This window comes from Sturnus vulgaris, chromosome 4 (assembly GCF_052056855.1).
Source record: "Sturnus vulgaris isolate bStuVul1 chromosome 4, bStuVul1.hap1, whole genome shotgun sequence".
In the NCBI taxonomy this organism is placed as follows: Eukaryota; Metazoa; Chordata; class Aves; order Passeriformes; family Sturnidae; genus Sturnus; species Sturnus vulgaris.
Window position 1 is genome coordinate 3,425,524 of NC_142246.1, and position 13,235 is coordinate 3,438,758.

General features: G+C 42.2%; 1 protein-coding gene across 2 annotated transcripts in view; it reads left to right on the forward strand.

The window, feature by feature from the left end:
• The first annotated feature begins 222 nt into the window (after positions 1-222).
• Positions 223-13,235, forward strand: part of CTNNA2 (catenin alpha 2) — a 463,208-nt gene continuing 450,195 nt past the window's right edge. For both annotated transcript variants that reach the window (XM_088162967.1, XM_014876189.2), the window contains exon 1: positions 223-347. The gene's annotated coding sequence lies outside the window, so the exon portion shown is untranslated. The remainder of the gene's footprint in view (positions 348-13,235) is intronic.

The following is a 13,235-nucleotide window of genomic DNA, read 5'->3' on the forward strand; positions in this document are numbered from 1 at the left end:
TACTCACGGCCGGCCCCGGAGCCGGCAGCGGCGGCGGGTCCATCCCTCCCTCCCTCGTCGGCAGCGCCCGGCGGCGCAGGCGCGCTGCCGCCTCCTCCCCCCGTGGCTGTGGCGGGGCGGCCGCGGCGGCAGCGCCCGGCTCCGCTCAGAGCCGAGCGAGCGCGGCTCGGGCCGGCGGCGGGAGGAGGGAGCGAGGCGAGCGGGGAGGCGGGGACCGGGCGAGGGAGCCGCGCCGCACACCCGGCCCGTCAGTGACCGGCGCTGCTGGGGAGGAGGAGGAGGTGGCGGAGGAGGAGGCGGCGGCGGCGGCGGCGAGAGATTCTCCCACCCCCACCCACCGAGCTGAGGTGAGGCCAGGGCAAAGCATCCTCCTTTCTTCCCCTCATCCCTTCCTCCCTTTCATCCTTCCTCCCGACCTCCTTCCTTTCATCCTTCTTTCCTTATCCTCCTTCCCCCTTATCTCGCCTTCCCCTCATCCTTCCCTGCGCTTCCTGGTCCTCCTTTCCTTTCTTCTCTCCTTAGCCACCTTTCTCCACTCCTCCCCATCCCCCAGGCTCCCTCTCCCCGTGCCCACATTTCGCACCCTCCAGATATAATAATCTTGCCTCCCCCCCCCCACCCCGCTTTTCCTTTTTTAAATTTTTAAATTTTTTTAAATGCAATTTCAATTCTCGCGCAGTGAAAGACCGGGAGAGGGAAAGAGACGGAGTCGGTCACAGAGATAATCCCCCCTCCTGTAAAGAATGGATTTGAATTAATGGTCATTTTGTGGTGTGTGTATTATGGGAAGAGGTGGATTATATTTAGGGAAGAAAAGAAAGGGTCAAAGGTGTGGTTGTTTCACTTATTCGTCTATTTACCCGCCATCACTCCGAGGTGAAACCTGGCTCCGTATTATCTTAAGTATTTTTTTTTTTTTTTTTGGGGAGGGGGGTTATTGTTTAAAATTATTCTCCTTTCTTCAGGCGTCAGAGGCTCCTTCCTGCCTTTCCTCCATCCCCCTGTGCGTCCGTGTGGTTTGCAGTGGCTGCTGCTCGGATTGTGCGCGCCGGGAGCGGCGGGGAAGGGTCTGGGGGAGCGGGGCTGGGCGCTGGGGAGGGGGCGATGGAGGGGGCACCTCCTCCATCCTTCCCTCCAGGCCTTTCCCTGCCAGGGTCTGAGCCCTTCCCAGCCACCCGCTGCACATCCCAGCCAGCGCCCAGCCCCAGAGCTGCCGGCTCCCAGCGCAGGATCTGCTCCGCTGGCGAGGAGCGAAAGTTTAAAGCGTGGCTTTGTCTTTGCGAGGAGCCGTGGGGATGTTGGCTGGAAGGCGACGGCGGCCAAAGTGTCTCCTTGTGGGGCTCCTCGGAGTGGAAGAAGTTTTGCCCGGCCATGGTGGCGGTGCTGGGGAGCTGCCAGCCTTGCCTGGCTGCCGTGCCCATATCTGGGAGGTGGCATTTGGGATGCTCAGCGGGACATCCGTGCTCCAGGGATTTGGGAAAGAAAACTTTTATACCTATTTACAGCAGGGTGTTGCCTGAGGTGGCAGGAGTTCCCTTCCCTGGAGGTTGGAGGGGTGAATGCCCTCCCTCGTGTGTCGCTGGCTGCGTGTGATGCCTGGGCTCTTTCTAAGGTGATGCTCTGTCACTTGGTGGTTGTGTCTCTCCTGTGGAGCATTTCTTTGATTGCGAGCGTGCTTCGGACAACTGCAGCCTTTTCAAACTTCTGATTGCTGAATTTGAAGTTAATGCATACTTCACCAGGATAGAAACGTTTCAGTCCCCTGTTATTTTAGAAATCCACAGATACCACAGCACCCAGTGCTACAGGACAGCTCTATAAGCCTGGATATTTAATGTGTATGTTATACATTGCCTTGGCATGTACTCCTGAAAAATGTTGGACTTGTCTAGACTGCTGTGAGTGCTGTGTGTGTTTTGGAGTGCCAGGTAGATGAGGAGCATCTCAGGTGAGGGGCAGGCTCCAACGATGCTGCTGATGCAAGCACCAGATTTTCCTGGCTTTGTGGCTGTTACAACGCTGCTGGTTTTCCTTTTTTACCTGTCGTGCCTGTGATTGGTACAATACATCGTGTCATCCTTTTCATACTCCAGGTCAAACAGGACTCTTTCTAGAGGAGGAAAAGTACTGATGTGAAGGGTGAAGTTCTGCACTCAGTTGTGTCAATGCTTGTTTACAGAAATACCACCTCAGTACAAGGTAGCTGTAATTCCATTAATGGGCTCTGCTGGGGACAGAAGCCTCAACAGGAAAGCTCCAGTGTCACTCGACATGGAAATACAACTGTAATTCATGCTGATGTCCTGAAAGCTCTTTTAATATTAATATCGAGCATGCATGGCACTGCTGAAATACCTTTGAAACATTGAAAACCAAGAGTATTTGTAGGCTGAGGCTTGAAAGCAAAGGAAGCAATTAGATCTCCTGCTCTGACCTCTTGACTGTTGTAGTCAGTTGGATTTCATCCAGTAACTCTTGAATGCAATAACTTGAATTTGGCTGAAACATGTTTTCCAGAAAAATTGGAATTTTGATCGGAAGACAGTAAGAGGTAGAGAATCTGCTGTTTATTAAGTTATTTGGCTTCAGCTCCTAGTCGTTGGTTAGTGCCTTTCTCCACTATGCTAAAGAACTCCAAGTATTTTCTTACCATGGAAGTATTTATCTGCTGTAACCCAAGCTGTACTGGAAAAACCAAGTGAACCGAAATTCTTTAAATTTGTCACTGCATGCATTTCCCTCACAACTCAGTTTCTGGGGTTTGTTTTTTTCCAAATCCACTTTTTCAGCATTTTTATGAAAACGTGAGCTGGATGCAGCATGCCAGAGCCTTGTCTCAGGAGTGTTTTGTGCATTTACATATTACCTCTCTGGTGTTACTCTCCTGCTTCTGCATCACATTTACATATTAAACCTTCATTTGCAGCCCTGCATTTTGATCTCCTTTTCTCTGGGTACTCTCACTGTGGCAAACCCTTTGCAGGACTGTTTCTTTCCACAAGAGTTCATCATTCCCTCGACTGGCATGTGTTTTCCTGATTGCAGCTTTATAACTTTATACGTGGCTTTTTTAAATAACATTTTGTTTCTAGCATTGATTGATTATACCCAACACTCCTGATGGCTTTTTGGAACTGATTTATCTCAGTTATGTAGCACTCTATCAATTTATTCTTGTGCAAATTATGTCATGATTTGTGGTGTAGACTTAACAAATAATTGAAAAGGTGTTTTGTGGTAGTGGCTCCACCTTTGGGGAACTCCATGCTAATCTGAGTTATGTTGTGATGAGCTCTTCTCAAAAGCTGTTCTTTTTTCTTTTTGAGATGTCACTTAACCAGTTCTTCACCAGTTTAATTGGTTCTGTTTTGTTGTCAGACTCTCACAGAACACTCCACCAAGTGCCAGAGAAGTTTATACACGCAGACAGATATTTCTGCCAAGTGGAAGTATCAGTCGTATCAAGGAATTAAACCAAAATAATTTCAGAAAGTCAGCTTTCATTGTTTTCCTTCCTATGATTTATTACAGAGCTCTGACACATCAGTCGAGTCCCATATAATGTATGTTAAATTATTGTTTTGTTCAGGACTGCCATTGTTCTAACCTTCCTATGGCTCCAACCACTGTCTCACTGAGTCTTTCAGAGAGATGGTTGTAACGTAAGTGTTCATTCAGACTTCTGGAATTTCCCCAGGATTTTCAGAGTTCCTAAAAATCCATGCTAATAGGACAAAGAGCTCCTTGGACACTTCTGAGAGTGCTTCTCCATGGTGATCTTTGGTCCAGCTGACCAAAAATGTTTTCTGCAAAGTAACACTATTTTAACATTGTGTTTGCAATGAGATGGAAAAATAATTCATATTCCCATGAGGTATCAGTAAATCACCAACTTCTTTGCACATGCAGAATTACTTTTTGAATGTATCTGGCCTTTTGCACTATTGGTGTAGCTCAGAGTCCCTGTTTAGCACCACACCTGTGTGACAGCTGAGATTTCTTTTGTTCCTGCAGTTCCCCCCTGCTTTTTTTTCCTGCTGCCAAGGAATGTCTTCATCCTCACCTATTAGTTTTTTTACCCCTACTGTTTCAAAAAGTATGAATTTTTTATCCCTTAACACTTTTCTTCTTGTTACATATGAATTATAACCACAGTATTTATTGAAATGTGTTTTGTGGCCAAATTGTAGTAGTTATGACAATGCCTTGCAGGTATTACATGCTGTCTGAAGACAGCATGAGATTATATTTTTTTCTGTCTATAGCAACAGAAAGACGTTTTATTGCATTTTAGGTGAGCAGCTTTGCTTTTAGTGCAGCATATTCCATGGCTTGGCTAAAGAAAGCTGAACTCTTTATTCACTTGCTCCACAGTTTGTTCATAGGTGTATAAAGCAAAGGAATACTTTGAATTTAAATAGAACGTCAAATGGTCATGGAAAGATGAAGGGTAGCTATACAGAAATAATCATAAAATCACAGAATGGTTTGGGTTTAAAGAGACCTTTAAGGTCATCCAGTCCCACTCCCCTGCCGTGGGCAGGGACACCTTCCACCAGTCCAGGATGCTCCAAGCAGCAATGTCCAACCTGGCCTTGGACACTTCCAGGGATCCAGGGCAGCCACAGCTTCTCTGGGCACCCTGTGCCTCACTCACAGGGAAGAAGAAGTAAATAAATAATACACTATGCAGTTGGAAATGAGAAGGGCAACGTGCAGAAAGAGTAGCAGCACTAACCTGTTAGTGATTAGAGTGGCATGCTTGGGATATAACTTGATGGGAGGTTGTGTGGCTCAGGTCTGTAAGAATTGTTCCCTTCGAGCTGCTTTAGGTAAGATGCAAGAAGGAGATGTAAAATAGACCAGACTGGGAAGGGAAGGTGAAAGTTACAAAAAGAAAGTTGTATTTGACAGGAGGGTGAGAGCTACACCTGACTAAGATAAACTTGTTGATTTCCTATAAACACTACATTTGTTGGGATGAAGTGCTCTGAGAACATTGCTGAGGCACAGCTTTCCAAGGCTGCTGCAGGGAGCAGGAGCAGCTGAGGCTCTCGTTCCTCTCTGGAGCTCCAGTTCTGATGGGTGAGATCCTCCAGCTGGATCAACAACACCTGAACCTGCCTCAGAGCAAACTGCTGCTGAGTCCAGCCTGCCTCCAGCAGTGTTGGAAAGTAAAAAGACAGGATTTTTTTAAAGACTACTATAGGCAAAAAGTTGAAGTGACAACAAAGACCAGAAACCAGGTTTTGTCCTGTATAAAAAAAGTGGTTGGTAAGTAAGTTAATAACATTGCTAGCTCTGGTGCTGCCAGTATAAGGACATGGAGCTGTTGGAGCAAGTCCAGAAGAGGGCCAAGAAGTTGCTAAGGGGACCTGAGCATCTTCACCATGGAGACAGGTGAGAAAGTTGGAGCTGTTCAGCCCAGAGAGGAGAAGGTTGTGTGGAGACATCACAGCACCTTCCAGGATCTGAAGGGGCTGCAGGAAATCCAGAGTGGGATTCTTCATCAGGAACTGTAATGACTGGACAACGAGTGATGGGTTCAAACTGAAAGGGGAAATTTAGGTTAGAAATACAGAGAAATTTGTCCCTATGAGGGTGGTGAGGCCCTGGCACAGGGTGCCCAGAGAAGCTGTGGCTGCCCCTGGATCCCTGGAAGTGTCCAAGGCCAGGTTGGAGCAATCTGGGATGGTGGAAGGTGTCCCTGCCCATGGCAAGGGATGGAACAAAATGGTCTTTAAAGTCCCTTCCAGCCTAAACCATTCCATGATTCTATTCAATGATTCTAAGTTATTGTTTTGTAGGTTCTTCCTGTCTCAGAGGAATCCATTGTACATCTAAATATATCCTGGAGTGATAACCCTGTTGTATCAAGTCTTTGGCTGGGCAGGCTCAGCACTCTACAGCTGTAAATGAATTTTGTATCAGGTTTCTGGGTAAGAGCTCGACATCTCAGTGTTCTCATGGTTTCCTCAGCATCACACACGAGCCAGCAGTGATATCTGGTTCCAAGCAGTGGTCGGATACAGAAAGGCATTGGTGAATGTTTCCAAACACTAGGATAGGTTGAAGTCATAGTTGTACAACAAAGGATCAGCTGCTCTGGGGAAATAAACTGCTGTGACCATCAGTTACCAGTACAATTGGTTGGAAGGCAGCATTTTTACCTTGTGTTTTGAATATTTTTTTTTTCTTTTGACGTGGAATGAGCAGGTGTTTTAAAACTGCCAGCAAAATGAACAGTCTTTGCCCTAGCAGGACACTCTTTTCTCCCCCCCACCCCCATTCACATTTGATTGTTTCAGATGTCTTGTGCTGTCATCAGACAAAGCATTTTGACTCTGTGAGGGGCAGGAGGAAAGCTTTTCTGTAGTTTTTCATTGGTTTTGTGGAGAAAGCACACCTTTCCTTGAAGTACTTTAACTCTGCTGAATCAGCATTTTCTGATACCCAGGCTGGTTTTTTTTTTCTTTTTTTTTTTCCCCTCCTTTAGAATATTTTTTGTCTAGCTGTGCTTTTCAGCCACATTACCCCCTGCATTAGTATTCTAGTGCAGAGAACAGTGGAGAGACATTTTCAGTGTTGTAGCAGAGACTGCCCAAGTTTTCAGGCTTCTTAAGTAATGAGCGTTACTCAGTTAGGTGAAGCTCAATCCTGTAACATTGAGAATATCTCCCAGGAATTGCATTTGAGAAGTAAGGAAAACAGTAGATTTTGCAGTTATACAAAAAAATTTCTGTGTTCAGAGTATATTAAAGATATTTGTGTAGATACTCCAATCTGCTGTTATTACTGGTGTTCCAGTCATTATGATGTGACATTTCTTTCTCCTGTGGACTTGTCCTTTTCTTTGAAGCTTTGTATTAAAAAAAAAATCAACTAACATATGTTGCAGTATGCTTAATGCAGACAAGAATATTCAAATGGAAGGCAAATTGGATGTAAGTGGAACTTAAATTCTGAATACAAAAAGTGGTTTTGGTCAGGGGAGGCTCCCCAGTTGCCCAGGTGACTTCTGCAAATGGGGCTTAAGCTTTTAAGTTACTTAAAGCTTCTAAATGGATTATTCACTTTGTCCTTTTCTACAACCAATCAACCTTAATTTTTAATACGCTGTTATTTACTCACAAAACCCACTCTCCCATGTTCCATTGAATCTCTTTTTATGGCAGTTTTCCATTAAAGCCCATTCAGCACAGCAGGAGCAGCTGAATCTCTCAGTTGTGCTTGTAAGGAAAGGATCAGTTGGAAATATTCCTTATGCTTTAAATACAGAAGCTGTGTCCATCCTGTGCAGAGCTGACAAAACCACTTTTATCAGTTCTCTACGTCTTTGCAAACATCAAAAGAAACTCCAAAAGGCTTCTTCCTAGAGATTTAACTTTCAAGTTACACTGTGGAGTAAAGCACTTGAAAATGGAGTAAGCACTGGTTTTAGTTCAGTTGTAGTGCCATCATGTCAGTAGCAATAGTTGTGTCCTTTCCAGAGGATCCACCCTAAGAAAAATGAATTAACTCTTTCAAAAAGAGGCAGAAGATTTATTTGTGAATAGATAATCTGAGGCAGATGTTTTTATGTAATTAGGTTCTTTTTTTTTCTCCTTTGCTACTTCTATAAAGAAGTACTTCTATATTGCTTCTTGGGATAGTGAAATTTCTTCTTCAAGGCTGTTCTATAACTTCTAAATTAATTTGGAGATTTCTGTAAATTAATAGTTTTAAGTAAGTGAATGAATATACATCAACAGATAATAGGTGTGATGTTCTCTGTCATTAAATATTAACTTTCTTGAATGTTATTCGCTGGTCTTTCTTCCAGATATAAAGTTACCAGCTGTGATAAGTTATTAATGGTTAATTCTTCATGATATTTATGGAGAAATTTTGAATATAGAACCAAAACACTATTTTTTTCTTTTGCATCTCTGTAAAAAATCATATGATGAAAATGATTATTTCATCTTTTACAAAAATAGAACAGGATTGAGTCTAACTTTTTTATTGTGACAGAATATTTATGTAAAATTGTGTCATCAGTGCTTGGTTTTGATAGAGAATTTATCAAAGTGCTTCATAAATCGTTATCCCATGGTTGCAAATGTTGACTGTTCAGATAAGAGATTGTAGAGGCTTATAGGGAAAGTATAAAATAGATAACAACTAAAATATGAAGTGAGAAAACTCCAGGTAAAATACAGGAAAGCTTGTTACTTTAATTCTTGTGATTGAAATTCACAAGGGATTTAAAATGAAGCTGTAGAATAGCAAAGAAACTACTTCCACAAAAGTTCCATTTGTTACCCGTTGTTCCCCCTAAATGGGGTCGAAGTGAGAGAGATGGATATATTTTTATTGCAGCATATGCACTCCTTTCTAGTTCTTGTGCAGATAGTCTTCAGTGCTTACTATAATCAAGTCAGAAATGCAAATTCAGAATTACAGCTGCTTAGTCTAATTTTAAACGTCTCTATTATCTCCGTCATCTACATTCCCAGTGCTTGGATGCTCCACAGAAATACTTCTAAGAACAAGAAATTGTCAGGAAGCCTGTGAATGAAGGAGGATGGGGTGGTGTAGGGAGGGGACCAGGATGAAATCTCTCTGACAAATGTCCTGCTTGGCTGCAGAGTTTGCAGAGCTGTTACCTGGCCTAGGTGGGTGGCCCATGCTCCCCTTAAAATTCAAGCTGAATTTCATTCGGAGTGTTTTGGACTCTTGGCCTTGTTGAGTATTGTTTCTGGGTCACATCTGATACCTAGCAAGAACAGGAAGGTGAAAAAAAAAAAGGAAGGAGAAGAACTATTTCCATCCTACGATTTAATTTTCCCTGCATGGCTTAGGGAGAATTGTGTGTGTGGCTAAGGCAGCCAACTGAATCCCTCAATTCATTAATTTGCTCTCACACATTAATTGCATCCTTGAACAAAGTTGGGCTTTTTTTTCCCTTTCATACTCAAATTCCAGCCCTTGCATTCAGGCCTGAGCCCAGAGGATGCAGGTGAGTGTGGAGGAAGTGCTCAGGTGTTTTCCAGGTGCTAAAGAGCAGTGGGGACACAAGTCCTGGGCAGGATTGTCTTCTACTCATGCAGTGTTTGGATGAAAACCAGCATCAAATCTTATACACATTTTATCATTCTCTGTGTGCTTTCCTCATCTTCTGATTAACTCAAGTGCATTTCCAGAGAGTTTTCTGCAAATACTTTATGGTTTGCCTTGCTCTAATTCTATACTTGCTACCAACTGTATTTTGTTTACAAATTCAGCCTAAGAACTAGAAAATGTCTGGGGTATCCGTGTTCAGGTATTTACCTTCATTTGGCTGGGTAAGAAACAACATTTGATTATTCTTTTTAATTATATTTAATATATTTAATTATAATTTCCTTAATGTGATCAGTGAAACTATCATCTTGCTTCTTGTGGAGTCTTCTTGGAACACCAGCCAAAGGTACTGAATAGTCCCAGGTGATCTCAAATGCTGCAGCACAACCTAATTTACATGACAGAGTAATATGGAAGCATACATTTTGTGCAAACATAGCCAAAAAGCCTTCAGAATTAATGTCTTGAAGTAGTTGAGAAAGCTGAGTGACTGTAGTAGCCATGGTAACTTTTTTCCCTTTTGCTTTTAAGTAGAAACCTCAGTGATTACAAGGCTCCGTGGGAGCCTTTAGCTGGGGATCCACTCAGCAAACTACAAATGTGGTGGCAGCAAAGGAAAAAATCATGGATAACTGGACAGATTGAATACAGGGAGAACAGTGTGGATTGGATGCAAAAATAGTAGGCTTGCAAACACAATTAGGTTGAGAGCTCTAATTGTGGCAGAGATGCTTTTTTGGAGGCTCCACACTCCATGCTCTCCTTTTTTGCTGCTAGTTTTAGAACTGTTTTGGCTTGACATGTGCTGAAGCTGCACATCCCCTTTAGCTCAAATGCTGCCAGACACTGACTTTGGACTGACAGATCCTTGCAAACTTGCTTGCATCCTAAGGGTGGAGTCAGCTTAACTTTATTTTAATTGTTTTATAGCTTTTGGGTTCACGAGAGTGATGCTGAGATGCACTGACAACATGAGTGTGTTCAGGTCTCTTGTCAGCTTAATGAGTTTATTTTTGCTGGGTGCTTGACAGTCAGCCAAAAGAAACAGCAACAAAAAAATTACATAGCCCAAGAACGGCTGCTTGGCTGGTTTTTCATTAAAAAGATCAGTCAGGAGGAAGAGGAAACACTAGAGATGGATATTTTGAATATTTATTTTTTTTTTAACCAGTTTTCATAATGGTGTAAAAATGGGCATCTCTTAATTTTACTCTCTGCACCATAAACACAGTAAAGGTAGTGTGAGATCTGCTCTGTTGCCACAATATCCAGAAGAAAGGTTTGTGCCACCCTTGGGGTGCTGCAGGATTTGTGATGTCTAAAGCTTTTGTTGGTAAACCCTTAGGAGATAATCCACAATAATTAAATATTACTTGAAACAGAGTGAGATGGGCTGTATAATGATTAAGATATGTGTGGATCAGAGAAATCAATGTTTGATTACACAATCAAACAAAAGGAACCTTTAAGGCAGGACTGAAATCCACATTTCCCAGAGAAATACCACAGGAAGTTTATCAAGGGCAAGTCCTGCATTCTGCACCTGGGTGTGTGGACAGACTGGGAATGATATCTAGCTCAGGATATTCTGGGATTCTATAAAATAAGACATTGGAGTTTGAACACTTCAGGTGTGCTTGAAATTACTGCTGAGAATTGCACACACTGATTGTATCTCCCAAAAGTTTTGAGTGACCTTCTGCACTCACCCCTTGGCTGGGCTGGTTTGGATGTTTCTCTATCATTGCTGTTTTTCATTAATAAGTTTTGTTTTTTTTCACTGGGGTAAAAGCAAGATCATGTAAATGAGGAAAGAAGTTTGAAATTACTCTTTTAAAAAATGTGGTTTTGATAATTTCCACGTAGCTTTAATTAGAAATTGGAATGGAAGTCACCTCTGGGCCATTGCAGCCTGTGTATGGGAAATGCAGGCAATGCTCAGCTGCTGTGGGACAGGCACATCACAGCAGGACTTTGAACAGCTTCAAGTACTTAGAGGTCCTTTTACTAAGAGAAAAGTGTGTAAATACAAAAAAAGAAAAAATACTGTGTCTGAGCAGGTAAACGTCCTTTAAGCATTTAAATAAAAGCACCCATATTGATCTAAACTCTGCTCTTCCCTTAATCCTCCTTTTGCTGTAAATTCAGTGCCTTGAATCTGAAATCTGTTTCTCCAATTTCAAGAAATGTGCAAAACATGAGGAACACTTAACAAGGACTGAATAGAAAGATTTATTTTACCAGGAGCCTCTTCCAGCATTGCAGATGTTTTCTGGCTGTCTTGTCTAAGGGACTAGTTGGGGTATTCAGATTATGCAAGATTAAATCCTTGATCCTCTGAAATTAATTACAGAATTTTCATCAGTGTTGCAAAGCTCTTACCCAACACTTGTGGAGCTGGTTCTGCCTTTGGCTGTGGATTGTGTCTGTGTCTTTTAAGTGTAACTGGAGCCAGTCCTGTGTGCTATTACAGTGACACATAAATTGCATCTATCTCTGGAAAATTCAAATGTTTTTCTGTGTTACCTTATCGAGCAGTCTTGAGCACTGATTGTGTCTGTTACATGCTTTAGAAAGCAAACCATTTATGTGAGCAGGATTTTTTTTTTTTTTTGCCATTTTAACATTAAAAAAAGAATTAGCAGTAAATGTCTGGTACATCAGCTCTTCTTTGCATCTGATTTCTGAGCTGCTGCAAATACACAATACATACTGCTCAATCTTTCATTTTAATGAGCTGGTTTTTGTGATGTTGATTTAATCTAAAGACTGCTTTTCCTCTGAAGTGAGAAGCTTCTTTTGTTAGGTTGGGTGAGTAGAAGGAAACATTACAGGTGGATTGAGTTCCCTGAATATTACAGAGAGACCTTGCAGTGTTCAGCTTTGCTCCTCACTTAGGGCATGGGTTTTATGATTCTGTACAATATTCTGGGTTATAACCCAGTGGCAGAAACAGCCCCAGCCATAGCAAAGCACTGAGTTACCTGAGAAGTTTCACTGTATTTCTCCCCAAAGATGCTGATGTGGGTGGAAAGATGCCCCAGGAGGAACCACAACTCAGGGCCAGTCTTTAGTGTGGCAGGGTACATGAAATGATGGTGAAATGTTCATGAGAAAACCGATATTTCAGAGAAAATTCAGCAAAGGGGAAACAGAATTTCAGATGTTAAATTATGGGTATTACAGACCTGTGTATGTTACATTCTGTGTGATGAATCTGAATTAACTCTGGGCCTGTGTTTCTAAACACAGGAAAACATCACAAGGAGAGATGCAAGATCTGTCAAGGGCAGTGATCACAGTCAGTATGGTAGAAAGGTTTCATTATTTGTTTCTCCAAGGAAATGTTGGTGTCTGAAGAAAAACTGTTGTGCTTGCATTTTTGGATCCCACTAAATAAAATAGATGGATTTGGTGGAGATGTGTAATCACTTGGATTTCTTCAGTCCTGGCAGTGAAATCATAGCACCATGTACAGTCCTTGCACATGTTTAATCACCATTAAAGAAGGTGTTGGGTTTTTAGCCATATTTATCAGGGTCCTCTTTCGTGAAAATGCAATGCAAAAACTCCCCATCACCTTTTACTGAAAGGTGTCCCTGCCCATGGCAGGAGATTTGGAACTAAATGATATTTAAAGGTTCCTTCCAACCCAAACCATTGTGTGTTTCTGTGATCCTGTGATTTTATTATGTTAAAGAAACAATTTCGTTGAGAGTCATTTGCAAAAGTCAATCTAAACTTCAGACCAAAAAAGTGTATGTCTGTCTATTTCCAAATAATAGATTGCAAATTAGGTGTCAGTGGTATTTTTAAAGCTAAAACCGTTTGAGTATGTTAAAATTGAGTTCTGCACGATATTGTGAAAAAGCTGAGAACTAGGAAGTGTTTTTATTATGATAAATTATTGTGCTTCAGGTGATTTCCTGATATCCTTACAGGTTAAAGCAATGAGCGCTTCCCTTGCTGAATTAGTTTTTGCTAAGTTAGGTTCTTAAGCCAAACAAAAAATGAATTTTTAAGAGATGCATTTCTGTGAAGGTTGTTAGAAAATGCAAATAATTGTAGTGAGACCTCAGTAGAATGCAATCTATTATTCCTTGTGTTTTATTTCAAGCCAGCTGAATGTA